The 18,906-nt window shown below is 48.8% G+C and overlaps 1 long non-coding RNA gene across 1 annotated transcript in view; it reads right to left on the bottom strand.

Annotated features, from left to right (window-relative positions):
- Positions 1–4,747: 4,747 nt before the first annotated feature.
- The window catches only part of LOC126947565 (uncharacterized), a 38,636-nt gene continuing 24,477 nt past the window's right edge, over positions 4,748–18,906 (bottom strand). The window contains exon 3 of the long non-coding RNA XR_007723127.1: positions 4,748–4,812. This is a non-coding gene — a long non-coding RNA (uncharacterized LOC126947565). The remainder of the gene's footprint in view (positions 4,813–18,906) is intronic.

The following is an 18,906-nucleotide window of genomic DNA, read 5'->3' as shown; positions in this document are numbered from 1 at the left end:
GAGGTGCAGGAAGTGGGGGAGGAACTTTCCCAAGGTTACCCAGCTGCCTATGGCTGTGCCAGATCAGAAGCGTACACTTTGGCTCTCAGCAAAGTAAACTTCCTGCTCCTTACCGCTGGCTAGAAGCGGGTGAATTTCACTACTTCATTTGAGTGTCTCCAGTGACTTTGGGGGATCAGAGATGAGACTCTTCCCTTCTCCTCCAGCCCAACCTTCAGGGAGGACTGCCCTGACTCTAACCACCTTGGGATGCCCTCCAGCCCTTCCCAGCCCCCACACAGGGCGCTGCTTCCCCTTTAGGGAAAGGCAAAGTGTGAAGGAGCTACTAGTAGGTTTTCCAGCCTCTGGAAAGTGGGACTTCTGGGCTTCTCTTGGATTGGGAAATGGCTCATGAAGGTCCAAGGTTTCCTCCACATGAGAGGAGGATGGGGCAGGTCACGAGCTCCAGAGCCTGCCCCAGACACAGCTCTATTCCTCCCATGTCAGCCAAGGATGAGCCTGCCCTGGGAGCCCAAACACTCCCAAAGGCCTCACACTTCTCCAGATGCAACCTGAAGCTTGTTTTGAGGAGATCCACAGCACATGGCACGTGTTCTGTAACTGCTCTCACGCCCCTCTGCTGTAGGAAGCCGACCAACAGAACCTCCTCCTGCCACTGGAGAGTGTAGGATGACTGTGTGTGCCGATGGCCATCTCAGGAGTCAGGGCAGCCCGTGGTCACAGCCAGGGGCTTTGGAATGAGCCACACCTGTCCTGGTGCTACCACTTGCCAGCTGGGTGGCCCAGGGCAAGATGCCTGGCCTCTCTGAGCCTAGTTTTCTCATCTGTAAAATATGGAAGATAAAGAGTTTCTACCTCACAGTTTTTTGTTTTTTTTTTTTTTTTTGAGACGGAGTCTCACTCTGTCGCCCAGGCTAGAGTGCAATGGTGTGATCTTAGCTCACTGTAACCTCCACCTTCTGGGTTCAAGCGACTCTCCCACCTCAGCCTCACGAGTAACTGGGATTACAGGCTCCTGCCATCACGCCTGGCTAATTTTTATTTATTTATTTTATTTATTTTATTTTTTTTTTGAGACGGAGTCTCGCTCTGTCGCCCAGGCTGGAGCGCAGTGGCCGGATCTCAGCTCACTGCAAGCTCTGCCTCCCGGGTTTACGCCATTCTCCTGCCTCAGCCTCCCGAGTAGCTGGGACTACAGGCGCCCGCCACCTCACCCGGCTAGTTTTTTTTTGTATTTTTTAGTAGACACGGGGTTTCACCGGGTTAGCCAGGATGGTCTCGATCTCCTGACCTCGTGATCCACTCGTCTCGGCCTCCCAAAGTGCTGAGATTACAGGCTTGAGCCACCGCGCCTGGCTTGTTTTTTTTTTTTTTTAATTTTTAGTAGAGATGGGATTTCACCATGTTGGCCAGACTGGTCTTGAACTCTTGACCTCAGGTGACCCACCTGCCTCGGCCTCCCAAAGTGCTGGTATTACAGGTGTGAGCCACTGCGCCCGGCCTCCTCATAGGGTTCTTATGGGGCTTAAACAAGACAAAGCATGTACCATATCCCACAGTGTGCCTGGCACCACATACATGTCTATACATGGTAGCCATTGTCATTGCCCCTGCAAGTGTAGGTATCACAACCAGGCCAGCCTAGGTCAGAGGAAGGGAGTGGGAAGCAGAACTAAGCCTACTTGGAGTCTCTCTCTCCCACCCCACCTTCTTCTCCCACCACCTTCTTCTCCCACCACCTTCTCTTTCTCCCACCACCTTCTCCTCCCACCACCTTCTTCTCCCACCACCTTCTCCTTCTCCCACCCCCCTCCCCATCTAGTCTCCACACTTGCACCAGAGGAAACATTCGAAAACACAAACATTATCATACCACTTCCTAACCTTTACTCCTTTCTGGCTCCCTATAGTGTTCAGGATAAAGCCCAAGCTCCTTGACAGAGCCTTAGAAGGCATTTTGGGATCTGGCTTCTGCTTATCTCTCGAGCCTCATCTCTTATCTTCTTGCAGCCCAGCCTTCCAACATGTTTGCACTCACCTCCAGGCAGCCCCCGCCTGGGCTGCTTCCTGACCCAGCTACTCATTGCCTCTCCTCTTAGCGTAGAAGCTGCTTCCTCCACAACACTTCCATTCCCGTTGCTAAGGATTCAAAGAGAAGGGCTTATGGGGCTCCCAGTCCCAGGAGATCGTGCCTGAGAGGTCAGAGCAGAAAGGACCCCTAAGATCATCTAGTTCAACCTCTCCTTTGGCAGAGGAGAAAACCCAGGCCCCCGAGGGAGGGGGTTTCCTCCAGGTTCCACCCAGCCCCTCTCCACAATTAGCACAAGAGGAAAGCCAATCAGTGACGCCTCCTAGGCACCACAGGCCATTCATCCAAATACATTTGCATTTAATCTCCTCTCCCAGGGAGAATAAATACAGAGGAAAGAATTGTAGGCCCAAAGGAATCAACTGCAAACCCCTAGACTCCAGGTTTGCATGTCACTGGGGGCAGGGCTATCTTACAGCTTTCCTCAGCCATCTCTGGAGAGGTCACTCTTGTTTTTTTTTTTTTTTTTTTTAGACAGAGTCTCGCTCTGTCTCCCAGGCTGGAGTGCAATGGCACGATCTTGACTCACTGCAACCTCCGCCTCCTGGGCTCAAGCCGTTCTCCTGCCTCAGCCTCCAGGGTAGCTGGGACTACAGGTGCTCACCACCACACCTGGCTAATTTTTGTATTTTTAGTAGAGACAGGGTTTCACCAATGTTGGCCAGGCTGGTCTCCAACTCCTGACCTCAGGGTATCCACTCGCCTCGGCCTCCCAAAGTGCTGGGATTACAGACATGAGCCACAGTGCCCAGCCGAGAGAGTCACTCTTTTTATCTCTTCATGAGATACTCTCTTGCCTCCTCTGCCGAGAGAGAGGGACCCCTCAGACTGGGGCAATGAAGGGGCCTTCTGGGGAGCTGCTGACTTACAGGACAGTCAAGTGAGATCCAGTCCAGGCCACCACTGGCCTGTAGAAAGCACACAGGCCTGGAGTCAGAAGACTTGTGTTCAAGTCCCACTTCCTAGCTGAGCGAATGGGCAAGTCACTTAACCTCCCTTAACCTCGGCGTCCTCAACTGTAAAATGCAGGTAAAGATAGCTCCCTCTTGGCCGGGCGCGGTGGCTCAAGCCTGTAATCCCAGCACTTTGGGAGGCCAAGACGGGCGGATCACGAGGTCAGGAGATCGAGACCATCCTGGCTAACACGGTGAAACCCCGTCTCTACTAAAAAATACAAAAAACTAGCCGGGCGAGGTGGCGGGCACCTGTAGTCCCAGCTACTCGGGAGGCTGAGGCAGGAGAATGGCGTGAACCCGAGAGCCGGAGCTTGCAGTGAGCTGAGATCCGGCCACTGCACTCCAGCCTGGGTGACAGAGCGAGACTCCGTCTCAAAAAAAAAAAAAAAAAAAAAAAAGATAGCTCCCTCCTCACCAGGCTGGCATGAGGTCATGTGACAGAACAGTGTCCCTAAACAGTTCAGCTTTCAAACATGCATTCTCCTTAATGAGACAGGACGGACCCAGGGAGTTTCTGATCAGGAAGCAGCCCCCCTTCTGCTCTTGCTCACACTCTGTGCCTAATCTGCTATGGACCGAAAAGTGTTGGGCTTATAAATATTTGTTCCTTATGGCCAGACTTTCATGAGTTTTATCAGCCCAGCTGATAAGATAATCCTGGCCTGTTGGGTGAGCTCTGGCACCTGGTGTTCTGCATTGCAGGTGACCTCTCAGACCTAACTTTTTAATACCTAGCAAGTCAATACAGAGGCTCTCAACTTACAGGCTGGAGAGGAGGGGCATCTGAGGGGGACTCCGAAATTAATTCTCTTTGTTTCTGGATCTGATGTCTAGAGTTGACCGGAGACTCCGAGTTAACACCTTTCATGCCAGATGGTGACTGGGTCTCCACTGGCTCCACTGAGCTCAGAATCAAAATGGTTTTGAAAAGACTCGAAGTGAGCACCCTTCTCCTTTAATTAAGCATGAAATCGCCATATCTATTTCATCCTTTGAAAACTGAAACCCAGGAAGGCAGGTTCCCTGGGCAGAGAGAAGAGGTGTGCAGAATTAATATTCCATCTCGACTTTTCCTGTGTAACTTAATAAGTTGCCTAAGCTTATCAGGGACTCTAGCTGCATTTAGCCACGGGGCTGGCCTGGATCACACGGCTGGGTCACCTTCCCAGTTGACAAAGCTCACATTAGCGCGATTGACAGGCCAGGAGGGCCACGAGGCAATACAAAGTGAGCCAGGGTTAAGGTGAAAAGCTGGGACCCGTCCCACCTTGCTGAATAGCATGTTACCATTTGGTAACACATCCCTTCTCTCTCAGATGTTTTAGCTGGATCCTCCCAGAATCCCCCCTGCCCACCCTCCATGGGGCCTGAACTGTACCTGCTTTCCTGGGCGCTGAGTTTGGGGCCTCAGATTGGCCCCAACTGCCTTCCACTTCTCCTAGGCTCACTTTTTCTAGAACTTTTCTGGGACTACCCCAGCTCTGTACCTCCAAGAGGACAGGCAACCGCCTGGACTAGCTCCATCCTGACCGCCAGCAGCCTCTCCCCCAACTTCAGCCCCTCCTCTGCATCCAGAGGCCAAGCCCAGGCTTGCTTCTCTCTGGAGCTGCAGGCTCTCAAGGACTCTGTTTCCCAAAAGGAAAGGTCTCATAGAAAATCAGAGGATCTTTGAAGGGAATCCTTGGAACCAGTGTGGGAACGGCTCCCCTGGGCATTCATCTCTTTTGGAACATCCACTGAGCTTAGGATTCTCTCCAGAAGAGGCACCTGGTCAGGGGAGGGGAGGAAATACAAAAATTGAATTTTCCTCATAATAATAGAGTATATAATAATAATAATAATCCCTTCTAGAGCTAGAAGGGATTTCAGACACCGACTAATCCAATCCCGCTTTTTAACAGATTGATAGACCAAGGTTCCAGGAGAGAAAATGATCTGTCTAACGAGTTCTAATAACTAACTAAGGCAGGACCAGTGGGGCTTTTGCTCAGGACATGAAAAAACACAGAGAGAAGAATGAGAGAAAGAAAAAGAGAGATACAGAACCCCTCTGCTACAGGAGTTGGCCCACATGCTTGGATCACGGAGAAAGTGGGTGTCTTGGTCCTTGGAGACATGCCCCCTGCTCTAGGACACCCTCTGGAATCTTGTTAGTGTCTGTCCCTTTGAACACCTGAAGAGGCACCATCCGTGTGCTCCTGCCAGCTAGGGGTGATGCGTCCCGCTAGGAGGTCAAAGGCAAGGGCTCTGGGGTCCGGCACACCTGGGTCAAATCTTGGCTCCACTACTCAGTTGTGTCTGTGAGACTCAACCAAGTTACTGAACCTTCTTTGTGCCTCAGTTTCACCATTTAGAGGATGGGGATAATAGAAATCACCTCATATAGTCCATAAATGCAATAATGTGTGTAACATGCCTGACATAGATTACACCTGAACATAAACTCCATGAAGGCAGACACTATTTCCTGCCATTTCCTCAGCTTCTAGAACATGCTATATAGAGAATGAATGGATGCAGCATATGCTGTTTCATCAATTATTTTCCTTCATAGTTATTATCATTATCATTATTATTGTCCAGAGTATTTTCTTTCTTTCTCTTCCTTTTCTTCTTTTCTTCTTTCTTTCTTTTTCTTTCTTTCTTTCTCTTTCTTTCTTTCTCTCTTTCTTTCCTTCTTTTTCCTTCCTTCCCTCCTTCTTTCTTTCTCTCCCTCTCTTTCCTCCTTATTTTTTCTTTCTCTCTTTCTTTTTCTTTATTCCTTTCTCTTCCCTTTATTTTTTTTATTTTTATATATTTTTTTGAGACAAGGTCTCTCTGTGATGCCCAGGCTGGAGTGTAGTGGCATGATCACACAGCTCACTCCAGCCTCAATCTCCTGGATTCAAGCAATCCTCCTGCCTCAGTCTCCCAAATAGCAGGGACCACAGGCACATGCTACCATGTCTGGCTAATTTTTTTTTTTTTTTTTTAGAGATAGGGATCTCATTTTGTTGCCCAGGCTGGTCTTAAACTCCTGGGCTCAAGTCGTCCTCCCACCTCAGCCTCCCAAAGTGCTGGGACTACAGACATGAACCACGACTCCCGTCCCCAGAGTATTTTCTGGTTCTACTTCATCCACCTTTTCTTTCTTATCCTGGACTCCTTTCTGTTGAAGCCAATTTTGCTCACACAGTACCTACTACGTGCATCAGCATGTGCACGTGCACCCCAACAGCCACACACTTTCACACCTGCACATCCCTAAGCTGGTGTTGCTGACTCTCAGCGTGTCTCTTCTCACCTGCAGGGGGGGAGGGAGAACCATGAGGCTGAGTCCCAGCCCTTGCTTTCCTACCCAGCCCCCTTTCCATCCAGTGTTCACATTGCTGCCCGCTTCATGTACTTTACAATCCTGACTACCTTTCTCTAGCTTACTTTGTGCTGCCTAATAAGTCGAATAAGTTTCGTTTTGGTTTTAAAAAATGAAAAAATTCCCATCACTATTTCTTCCTTTCCAAAGAAGGCAGTCCACTTAGTTCTGTTTTGTCTGATTCAAAACTGACTGATGTAATTCCCCTCTGCTCTGACAAATGGGGACCTCAGCAAAGAAGGAAATAGAGCCAGAGTGAAAAGAGAAGGGGTCAGGGGCTTTCTGGAGATTTATGAAGCTCCCATTCGAGCACAGGCAGCTGGACAGCGCTCCTCCTTCTTCAGGCCCTGAGTTTCAGAAAAATACAAGACTCTGAGACGCGCCTTCATTTGAGTCATTTGGGTGGAGTTGGTGTGTTTATCTGTGCTATCTTCCCATTTCCCTCTCCTTCTTGAGTTTAGAGCAGTGAGGGGTGAGCAGCAATGTCTGCTTTCTTCTATTCTGGGGATCCAGGACACTGGGGCAAGATGCAGAGAGATCATCCTTCAATTCTCAAATCCTATTTAACTCCCTTTCCCCACCCCCGGGTTGAGAGTTTTAATTCACTCTGTATTAATGATAATCTGGAGGGGAAAATGTGTAGGAAATTGATAGACTAGGTCAGCCATGGTGGCTCACGCCTGTAATCCCAGCACTTTGGGAGGCTAAGGTGGATGGATCACCTGAGGTCAGGAGTTCGAGACCAGCCTGGCCAACATGGTGAAACCCCATCTTTACTAAAAATACAAAATTAGCTGAGCGTGGTGGCATGCGCCTGTAGTCCCAGCTACTTGGGAGGCTGAGGCAGAAGAATCACTTGAACCTGGGAGGCAGAGGTTGCAGTGAGCTGAGATCGTGCCATTGCACTCCAGCCTGGGCAACAAGAGCAAAACTCTGTCTTGAAAAAAAAAAAAAAGAAAGAAAGAAATTGATAGACTAGATTGTAATACAGCATGAATAACTCAACCATGCAAATTAATGCAGGCCCACAAGTCTAGGCCTGAAAGAATCAGACCACTTATTTGCTTCTATTATTAAATAAGAATTTGCTTAATAATAGAAAATAATAATAATTTAAAATAAGGCCTATGGCCTTTTAACACCAGTGCTCTGCCAGAGACTGGATTGGTGTGACCTGACCTGAAGATAAACTGTAAAGTGAAATATTCTATCAGACAAACCTTAGGAGTTTGCTTGTGTACTTCCTTAATGTACACAGCCAAAAAACAGATCCCATTTACTTTCTCTTTTCTTTTTTTTTTTTTGAGACCGAGTCTCACTCTGCCACCTAGGCTGGAGTGCAGTGGTGCAATCTCAGCTCACTGTAACCTCTGCCTCCTGGGTTCAAGCCATTCTCCTGCCTCAGCCTCTAGAGTAACTGGGATTACAAGCATGTACCACCGTGCCCGGCTAATTTTTATATTTTTAGTAGAGGCGGGGTTTCACCATGTTGGCCAGGCTGGTCTTGAACTCCTAAGCTCAGGTGATCTGCCCGCCTCAGCTTCCCAAAGTGCTGGGATTATAGGCATGAGCCACCGCGCCCAGCCTCATCTTCTTTTTAAAGACTTCACTGAACAAGGGTGTCAGTGTGCTAAATTAATGGAAATGTTGGCTCTGTGCAGATAAGTGGTTTCCATCCTTTGGAGGCTGGCCTCCTTCTGTTTGTCTGAGCTCAGGTCTCATTGGGCACAGTGCCTGATGCTGACTTAAGTGTCCAGCAGCCCTTGCCCCAGCCAAGCAGGGAGGCCGGGTGAGGTGGTCCCCTTAGTGGGGCACCAATGGGCTAAGGTAGGTGGCAGGAGCATCTCTTACCATGATCACAGGCCCTTTGAGGGAAGGGAAGAACCTACTGAGTTGAGAGTAGGCGTGTGCACCAAGTTCAGCAAATCGGCAAAGCAGGTTCCAGTGCATTACTGGAGTAGGAGAATCTGAAGTGGCATCAAGGCTAGAGTGTGGAGCCAGGGAGTCATAGAGCTGAGGGCATTCTCCGCTGGCCTGGCCGTTATACCCTAGATGCATGCCCTGCCTGTGGCCATAAGAGTTGAGCACAAGGCACTGCCTGCTCATCAGTTCAGTGTCCATGGCTCTGTTCTGCCCCAGATTTGGGCTCCCTTTTGGCCCCAGGCTCTCTCCAGTACATCCTTCCTGGCTTGTCCTACCTAGACTTGGGCACTGGTTCTGTCTCTACTTCATGACTATCTTGGAACTCACATTACTCTCAGCCATCAAGAACTGCCCTTCTCCCCAGGCACTGAAACCTACCTTGGTCCCTGCAGCTGCACCTGATTCACAGGCCTGGGACACCAAAGCATTCCAGACTCCCGGCCTTGGGGTGGAATGGGAAGGTGGCATGAAGAAGGGGTGGGAATTAGAAAATAAAAGACTGGATTGCAGTGGACAAGGAGGAGAACAATTTGGGTGAGTATTAGAAAGACAGCTAAATATATACTCCCTGGGTGCTCGCGGTGAGTGGGCTGAGTTCCTCACAGGGCCAGCGGTAGCAAGATTGCGACATTCAATTCATTTCCAGTACCCTTGGGGATAAACTGAGAACCCTTGCTGTCAACCCCAATGATGTGGCCTCAGCCTGATTCTTTGACTTTCAGGTAAGACCTCTAAGGAACGACAGAAGGGTTGTTTAAGTGGAGAAAAATGTGTTCAAGCTCCCAGCAGCGTGCTAAAGCACTTTTTTTGTCCGCTCTACTTTTGCTCCAAGAATGTCTTCTTTTTTACTTCTGGAGGTCTTGATGCTGACAGCAAGCACCTGGCTTTTCTGATCTGAGAGTCCTGTTTGTCGCCTCACAATGGGCCTTACTTCTATTTTATGATATCCTCTATTTCACACCCGCAGCACTTGTCAGCAGAGGGTAAAGGAAACAATCAGCTCTATGAACTGGGCGCTATCAGTATTTGCCTTCCGGCCTCGTCATGGGTCACAGGCTCTGACGCAGGCCTGATGTCGTGGGAGTCTTTACCTGGTTACCCAGCCACTCACACCCCCAGAGGTGCACAGCGCTTGTCACTCAGATCCATCCAAACAGAAATCTTTCCTTCGGAGTCACTCTCGCTTCGCCTCATCTTCCTCCATAAACCCAACCTTGGAAAATTTTCCTATCCAGCTTTAAAAACAAGTAGTGACTACCTGAATGGGAACACAGGTGGCATATTTATCAACATTTCAGATGATACAAAATCAAGTAAGAAATCACGAAATAGGGTAACAGAGTAAGGTTCCATGTCAGCCTTGATAGGTTAGAACAAGGAACTGAATTTAACAAGATGAAATTTATCAGCAGTAAATGCGAAGTCCCGCCCTTGGGCTTAAAAAACTAACAAAAAACCCCAGCATGGCTGTACAAATTCAGAATTTGGAAAATGAGGCTAAAAGTGCTACACGTTGGCTACAAACTCATTGTGAGTCAAGAGTCAAAAAACCTAAGGCGAGTTTAGGCTGCATCATTGGAAATGTAGAATATGAACGAAGGAGATAAGGGAGGTGATGATCCCGTGCTCAACATTGCAGGAGCACACCTGATGTGATGTGTGTCATTCCTACATCGCTTTATTTATTTATTTGGAGATGGAGTCTCGCTCTGTCGCCCAGGGTGGAGTGCAGTGGCGTGATGTCAGCTCACTGCAACCTCTGCCTCCCGGGTTCCAGCAATTCTTCTGCCTCAGCCTCCTGAGTAGCTGGGACTACAGGCGCCCGCCACCACGCCCAGCTAATTTTTTGTATTTTATTAGAAACGGAGTTTCACCATGTTGCCCAGGCTGTTCTCGAACTCCTGAACTCAGGCAATCTGCACGCCTCGGCCTCCCAAAGTGTTAGGATTGCAGGTGTGAGCCACAGTGCCCAGCCCCTACATCACTTTAAAATGAACACTGATAAGCTCTAGTACTTCAGAGAGAGGTGGAAACAGGGAGATGGAGAATCTGAGAATCTGGAAATTAAAAAAACAAATGAAGACCATGGCCATGAAAGAACTAAGGAAGTTTAAGCCAAAAGAGAAATAAAGATTTAAGGGGGACATGAAAGCTATTTTTCAGGCCAGGCATGGTGGCTCATGCCTATAATCCCAACATTCTGGGAGGCCAAGACAGGTGGACCACTTGAGGTCAGGAGTTCAAGACCAGTCTGGCCAACATGGTGAAACTCCGTCTCTACGAAAAATACAAAAATTAGCCAGACGTGGTGGTGAGCACCTGTAATCCCAGCTACTTGGGACGCTGAGGCAGGAGAAACGCTTGGACCTGGGAGGCAGAGGTTGCAGTAAGTCAAGATCACACCACTGTACCCCAGCTTGGGTGACAAAGCAAGACTCCATCTAAAAAAAAAACAAAAAACAAAACACTGTTTTTCAGCACTTTATGGACTGCCCTATGCAAAAGGGATGAGGCTTCCCCTGCCCTGCCGCCCACCCAACTCTAGAAGACAAAGTTGGTCCATTTAAGTTAAAGGGAGTTAAATGTCAGTCCAGTTGGAGAAAGAAAAGAGCTTTCTTTCTTTCTTTTTTTGACAGAGTCTTGCTCTGTCGCCAGGCTGGAGTCCAGTGGCGTGATCTCGGCTCACTGCAACCTCCGCCTCCCAGGTTCAAGCAATTCTTCTGCCTCAGCCTCCCGAGTAGCTGGGACTACAGACAGCACACCACCATGTCCAGCTGATTTTTTATTTTTAGTAGAGACAGGATTTCACCATGTTGGCCAGGATGGTCTCGATCTCTTGACCTCATGATCAGCCCACCTCGGCCTCCCAAAGTGCTGGGATTACAGGCTTGAGCCACCACGCCTGGCCAACAGCTTTCTTTTCTAACAGTGAGAACTGCCCAAAGTTGGGATGTTCTGCTGGATTAGGTAATGAGCTTCCTGACACCAAAAGCTGGAGGATCACGTATCAGGGATGCTGCAGAGAGTATTCTTGTATTTGTCAGAGGATTAGATCTGATGACCTTCAAGGACGTTTTCACCTCGGAGATGCTCTGATTCTGGGGGAACTCTATTATAATTTATTATACCATCCCGTACATGAGAATATCTAATTCCTTTTGGTAAAGCAATAAAGCTTGAGAATTTAGGCAATATTTCCCAGTTCTTTTCAGATTCAGTTTTAAAATGTCAGATAAAAGCATTGACTCTAGAGACAACTGCATGGGTTTACACCTTAACTCTGTTACTTATCAGCTGTGTGACCTTGGGCAAGTCACTTAACCTCTCTGGGCCTCATTTCCTCATTTATAAAATAAGGATAATTATAGTGCCTACTTCATTGAGATGTCATGAGGATTAAATAAATTAGTATTTGAAGAGCACTCGGAACATTGCTACCACATAGTATTATAAATGTGTTTATTACATTAAAAATCATGTAAAATAGCTTAAACAAGTAATAGGAACAGTCTCAAATGGTTTAACAAATGGTTTAAGGAGGTCCTCCTTTACCAACTTATCACCAGCAGCTCTGGAGGTAAAATAACCAAGAGCCCAGGGTAGCAGAAAAAAAAAAAAGCAAAATCACATAGGCTCCCTATGCGCTCAGAAGGAAGAAAAAGCTTCCTGCTGTTGGTGTACAGTAACCTCCACAAAGGCCTGTGTGTTTAATGACACCAGATTATCCCTACCTCCCCCATCCCTCCTCTCTCTTCTTGGAGTTGCTAGGAGGCCAGGGGTGTGCTGCAGTGTAACAAAGCTGCGTCAGGGGAGGCTGGGGGCCAGAGCCTGTTAGATATATAGGGCCTGTTCGAGGGAGCTTAATATCCTCTTACTGGAATAACTATTGTCCCAGCTTCTCAACAAATACCAACCATCATTAATAAAAGGACTAATAAAAGCCTTTATTGCACTCAGGCACTGGTCTTGCTTTTTCTAGCTCCAAGGCCTTGGCAGAGGCAGCCGTTGAGGATGAGGGCTAGAAAAGCTGAGGCTCCCCCTGCACCCAAGAGCTCAGCCCAGGCCTCCAGCCCAGTCCATCACCCTTCCCAAGGCCAAGGGCCGCAATCGGTGAGACCTCTCGTCAAAGAAGAGCTGGGCAGTCAGACAGTGGGAGACTGGAGCATGAAGATAATGTATCATTTAGGCATCAGACTCTTGGGTCATTGTAAATAGCGACTATAGGGTGGTGAAAAAGAAAAGGTTGTCTTATCATGACTTTCTTTCAAGAAGCTGAAAGCACATCATCTTGCAAGACTTTTACCCACATTTTACAGAGGGGGACATGAAGGCACAGAGGCATTTAGGGGCTCACTCAGTCCTATGATACATGGCATCCTTGCCAAAACTGACCAGACTCCAACAGTCCTTACTCCCAAATCTAGCACCATTCTGATATAAAAAGGAAGTGTGAGGCTATATCTATCTCCGCCCAGTCCCGGATTCTGTGAACGCTGTCATCATTGCCATCACTTCTCTAAATTATTATTGTTATTATTTTAATAACTAGTGGGTAGAGTTGAGTGGGTGGTGAATGTCAGATAATTACTAAGACCCCAAAATTAAAGTGGTTGAGTCCTTACTTTTCCACGGCTGCTCAAGATGAAAATGAAAGCTGGCCTTCAGGTGGCCCTGGGAGGAACCCTAATCTTGAGATAGAGTGAGTCCAGGTGGGGAAGGCAATGGAGGAAGAACAGGCCCAAAAGGCCTAGGAAGTCAGACTTGGAAACTCTAGATCCCGGATTACAGGACCCTGAGTGAGAGAGCACAGTCAAACCAACCTGGCTTCAAACCTTGGGTCTGCTTCTCCTTTGCTGCATGACCTTGGGAATTTACCTAGCCTCTCTGAACTTCATGTTCCTCATCCATCAAATGAGGATAATAATCATAACTAGTCCCTAGAGCTGTTGTCGTAAGTAAGGGTTAGAGGACAGAGTGTGAGAAATCCAGAAATGTGGGTTCTTTCATCCCTAAGCCTAGAGCTTTGCCAGTAAGGAGACCACTCACTGTGGAGCTGCAGAACTTTCCTGGCATCAGGGACATTAGGAAGCAGAGTCCTCTTCTCAGGACTAGCAGTTCAGTGGGAAACAACTTTAACCTCAGTTTCCCCCCATTTAAGACAGGGCAACAAAATCTCTTGGGCCCTCGGCCCCTCCCTGCCCCGAGGGCTGTCAGATGGATAAAGGAGACAGGGTCCTGGGAGGAAAGGTGGGCGTTAATAACAGCACCCTGGATCTCTATTATTATTGTCATTATTCTGGCTGTGTCCTGTAAGCAGCGGGGACCCAGGTGACTCACTGTCTGCCTGCAGCAGCCCAACATCGGCCTGTTGGGACTTGCCGGCCTGCCAGGATTCCTCCACCAAAGAGGCCTTTGCTTCTTTCTCAGCTCCTGATGGGAGCTCTCAGGGTCCCCATGGCTAGGTGAAAAGGGAGTGGGAGGGGGCATTGGAGACAGAGTGCACAGCTCAGAGAGGCTGGGACACCTGTGCCAACAGCTACGAGTGAGCCTAGGGCATGGAGTGGCAGGAGCTGGGGCCCCTGGAGGTTGTGGGGTTCACACCTGGAGAGACTACCTGATTCCTTCGGAGTGGTCCTGGGGATGGTAGGCCCCAGGGAGAGGGCGGTGAGAGACAGTGACAGTTCCGGCCTGAGTCTAACCCTGGGACAGCTGTCCCAGGTGGGACGGGGTGGGCAATGGGATGAGGATCAAGCCCCTCTCCTCCTGCAGGGGAGCTGCTCTGGGTGGCTGGGGCCTGGCATAAGAATCATCAGCAGATGATTCTGACACTCTGTAACCCAAATGCCTGGGTCCTAAAATCTCAGCAATTGTTGGGGATAGAGAAAGGGAACTGGGGTGCCTCTGACAGCCACCAAGCCCCCTGCCATGCGAGCTCTCTATAAATGTGATTTGAACAACTATGACTCACCCGCACACACCCCTGCAGTTTCGTGGTGAGGACACAGCTAATCATAGCTGTGTTTGGGGGAGGAAGAGGGATTTTGCCACAAGCTCCACAACAGGCTAACTCCCTCCTTCTCCAGGATGGCAAAGCGGGTGTGACTAGCCAGGAGTTTGGCAAGTAGGAGTTTCTGCCTCCCTGGGGATTGGCTCTGCCCAGGGAAAGAGCACATCCCTAGAAGGGCCATTAAGGTCAGGGTTGGTTCCCAGGTTTCTGATCAGAGATGACACCGGGAAGACCTGAGCTGGACTCCCTCCGACCTGTCAGGGATGATGTTTGCTTGGGTCTTGTTTTTGTTTTGATCAGGGCTGAAAGGCACCAATTACAGGACACCTAGTTGTATCCCAAACTATCGATGAGGAAATCAAGGTCTCAAGAGGGTGAAATGACTTGTTCAAAGTCATAAAGGGAGAGCCTTAGAGGCAGAGCCACAGCCCCAGCTGCAGATTTGTTGTTCTTTCTGCAAATTCTTCTACGTCTATTTTGATTCCCTAAGAAATGACAACAAAAACAAAAATATCAGCTACCATTCACTGACTAATACCTGCCAGTTACTAGATTAGGTGGTTTATGTATATTACCTCAGGCTGCAAATGGAGATGAGGCGTTCGAATGTCGGGTTTACAACTCTACATTTTCTTCCAGGTCTGAGGTGCAATCATTCTGTGCCGCATGCTCTCAAATTCATGCTTGCTTTATCCATTGATCTAGTACTTTCTACATGTGAGGATCTTGATTGGGCTCCAGGAATCCACAGATAAAATAGGACAAGTTTCTTGACAGTGCACTAGGATCAATGATTTACCAGAGTTATAGATAAAGGATCAGGAATACAGACAAATGTGTACTGGGAAGATGAAGAAGGCTTCCAGATTCAGTGACATTTAGGCAGGGTTTTGAAGGGTGAGTAGGAGTTTGCCAGGTGGGGCTGCAGATGAGAAAGATGAAGTACATGCAAAGAAAATCACATGTGGAAGAGCTGGTGGAGTGAAAGTGTTCTGTGTGTTTGAGAACAACAAATATTTTGAGACAGAGTGTGGTGGAATGAAGGGGAAGGTGTTAAATCACACCACAGAGGCAGGTTGAGACTACCTGAGCAAGGCCTTCCTTCTAGGCTAAGGAGGGCACCGCTCAAGAGGTTTAAGCAGACATCTGCTTTGGAAGGATTCTGAGACTCTCATTCCTAGCTTATGTAAATACATATTCTACCTCTGATGTAGCCTGTCTCTCTCCCCCAGACCTCATTTGTCTAGGCACCTGTGAATATGTTTGTCCACCTGGAATGCTAAGAGTCCTCCAGTGAGGCTGACACTGACTGCCAGCTGTGGTCACAAACTCCTGCTCTTTGCCTCTGCACAAGAACATTCTGGGCGCTCCTCTGGCATTCCCCTCATTGACTGGGTATTAGTGGGGTCTTTACACCCTGGCATTCTGCTTGGTCAGGCGCTGTCAGATGGCCCATTCAGTGGAGCTGGGCCTTGGACCCACAAAAAACCCTTCCCTGTCCCTCTTCTGGTCCCAGCCCCTGGCCTACCCCAAACCAAGCTCTGCCCCCACGAGAACTACCCTCTCCACCCTACCCCAACTCACATCCCAGGGTGCTTTAACCTTCGTGTTAGAACATGCTTTCTTTCCCGTGCTTTCTCCCTGGCTGGCTTTCCAGCCCACCCTGGTCTGGGTGCCTGCAATACAGTGGCATTCTTCTTGTCAAGTTGAAAAAAGGACCTTTCTTTCATGTATATTTTCATTTTCAATCTCAGTTAATCATCCAAAAGAGACTTCCTGACAGAGAGAACAGAAGACGCCTTTTGGAGCCCGACAGGCTTGAAGCTGGGCTGTGACTTCAGCAACCATTTCACTTCTCTGAGCTCCAATATCCTCATCTGTAAAATGGGAACATCAGCCCTCACCGGGCAGAGATTACAAAAGATAACATGCATGTCCATCAATCAAGGAAGGGTTGAGTTCAGTCGAGAGACCCGAGCAGGAAGGGGCACATTCCTAAGCTTCTTCTAAGAACTGGTACCTTTAGCTTCCGGCTAAAAAAACACAAAACAGAGTGTGTTAAATCAGGGCTTTGCGCTGTTGCAAGTGACGCTGTAGTGAAATGGGAAGGAACCCACCCCCAGTAAGGATCCTAAGGCCTCTGCCAACAGGAGGAAGACGTGTCCTTCCTGTTCCTAAGGGAAATGAAAGGCTGCAGCCAAAGCTATCTTCCAAAGCCCAGCAGACAGGTGGCTCTTGGGCTGACCTTTGCCAGGCTGGTAAGCCTCATAGTTTCATTGTTCCACCCGGGCTGGGGAGCTGGTTGGTGGAGTTGGCTTAGAGAAGGGTATTTTGTATCTGGCTTTTGGAATGACTAATGAATGAGCTGTCTCCACTGCAGGAGAATTATGCCACTTAAGCAAAACCCAGCCGGGCTGGTCGGCTCTGAGATAGCTAATAGGAAATGCCTGTCAGAGCACTGACGCTTCAAAGCCAAATATATTCTCACTGTGTTCTCTGTTTGCTAAGTTTACTTTATGCAAAATATAACTCAGCTGAAAATATGTAGATGGCAGAGTGCTCGCTCCTTCCCTCTGGAAGAAATTGCGAAGATGGGGAGGAGAGCAGTTCGCAGTTAACCCTACTGGTCCTGCCAGGCTGAGGAAGAGCCAGACCCAGAGATCTACTTGCTAGAAAGTCTGTGCCCCTGATGGGTCCATAGCAACTGCAGTCTTCAAAATAGAGGCAACTCCCTCCTGCCACATTTCCAGACAAGGAGTACAGGGAGCGTGGCACTGGTGAGCACAAACAACCCGCCTGCCAACTTGTCCCGTGTGGCAGGGGCCAACAAGGCCATGTGGGAACAGCTGAAGTTTTGACCTGTTTAGTGACCTTGCCCACCAATACCCACCCCTCACTGGTGAGGGGCAACAGCCTCCAACCAAGAAGCAACCAAAAAAGTCCGTGACTCCTATAACCCCTGAATGGAGCAACAGCCGGGGGATGCTGAAGCAATGTAATCTATGAGAAGAGCACTGGATGGGGAGTCAGGGGAGCTGGGTTCTGGTCCTGCTTCTGCCTCTTCTTCTGCGACCTTGCAGGAAAGGTTTTCAGGCCTTGGCTTCACCATCTATAAATGGAGAGATTGGACCAGCTCAGCAATTTCTAGTGTCACATGACACTACCACTCTGTATTATACACAACAGAATGGAGGGAGGAGTGTGGCAACGGCACCCCATTCTCAATTCCCTGACCCTCTCCCTCTCTCAAGAATTGCCATAAGGAGCTGGGCATAAAGACAGGATCATCTTTACAGAGATACGTGAGATTTCTCAATACCCAAAGTAGAAAAGATCCCCCGAGGCCATGACCATGGAATGAGCATGTGCAGATCCCTTGCTGAGGAGGAGCAAAGAGACAGGAACTCCTGCAGCCTTTGACTTGGAAACATCCTGATTCCCATAAGGCCACAGTCACCAGGTAGCTTGCTGGCAGCTCATTCCTCTTCCCAAACACCCTCCCTACATCAAAGGTCTGGCCTCCTTCATGGAAGGCATTTGGGTTTACTCCTCTGGGACAGAAGTGGTGAGGGCTGGGCCTACGGAGCCGTGGGCTTCTCAGAAAGACCTGGAGAATAACCATGGAACACCCAAGTGTGTGACGCAGAGTAGGGATGAAAATATTAATTAGACATGAAGAGCTCCCTGTTTGGTTGCAAGATGAGAACACACAGAGGAAGCTAGGTGCGGTGGCTCACGCCTGTAATCTCATCACTTTGGGAAGCGGAGGTGGATGGATCACAAGGTCAGGAGTTTAAGACCAGCCTGGCCAACACTTTGAAACCCCGTCTCCACTAAAAGTACAAAAATTAGCCGGGCGTGGTGGCGGGCACCTGTAATCCCAGCTACTCGGGAGGCTGAGGCAGGAGAATGGTTTGAACCATGGAGGCAGAGGTTGCAGTGAGCCGAGATCGCACCACTGCTCTCCAGCCTTGGGGACAGAGAGAGACTCCATCTCCAAAACAAAAAAAAAGAAGAACATATAGAGGAAACAAGGAATGTTGTAGGGCAAATCACTTGACACTGACGTTGCTTTTTAAGCACATTAGAAGTTCAGAGAGGTAACGCCCTCGGGCAAGTTGCTGAATCTCTGAACCTCCGTCCTCATCTATAAAATGGGGATGATGATGACTTCCCTTTGCTACAGAGACAATGTAGATAGAATGCCTCACACACCACCCAGCACATTTTAATCACTCAATAAAAAGAAGCTATTACTATTTTATTGTCAAGGCTTAGAGGACAGCTTCTCAACAGAATGGTGAGCAGAGACCTGACCCATCCCTTTAGCCCTTGGGGCTCAGCCTGGGGTGTCTGGACCCCTTAGCTGGCCCTTCTCAGGCTGCCGGCAGTTCCTACAGTGTGTCACACAGACAGTAGCCATTCCTTTGTGTGCAAAGACCGTTGGGAAGCCCTGACTTAGAGACCTCCAAGTAGGCTTCAAAACCTACAAGGCCAACCAGGCACAGTGGCTCAGGCCTATAATCCCAGCACTTTGGGAGGCTGAGGTGGGCATATCACCTAGGGTCAGGAGTTCGAG

The sequence above is a fragment of the Macaca thibetana genome, chromosome 2 (assembly GCF_024542745.1).
Source record: "Macaca thibetana thibetana isolate TM-01 chromosome 2, ASM2454274v1, whole genome shotgun sequence".
Classification (NCBI taxonomy): domain Eukaryota; kingdom Metazoa; phylum Chordata; class Mammalia; order Primates; family Cercopithecidae; genus Macaca; species Macaca thibetana.
Note: the sequence above shows the minus strand (reverse complement) of the source record. Positions and strands in the feature narration are given on the sequence as shown.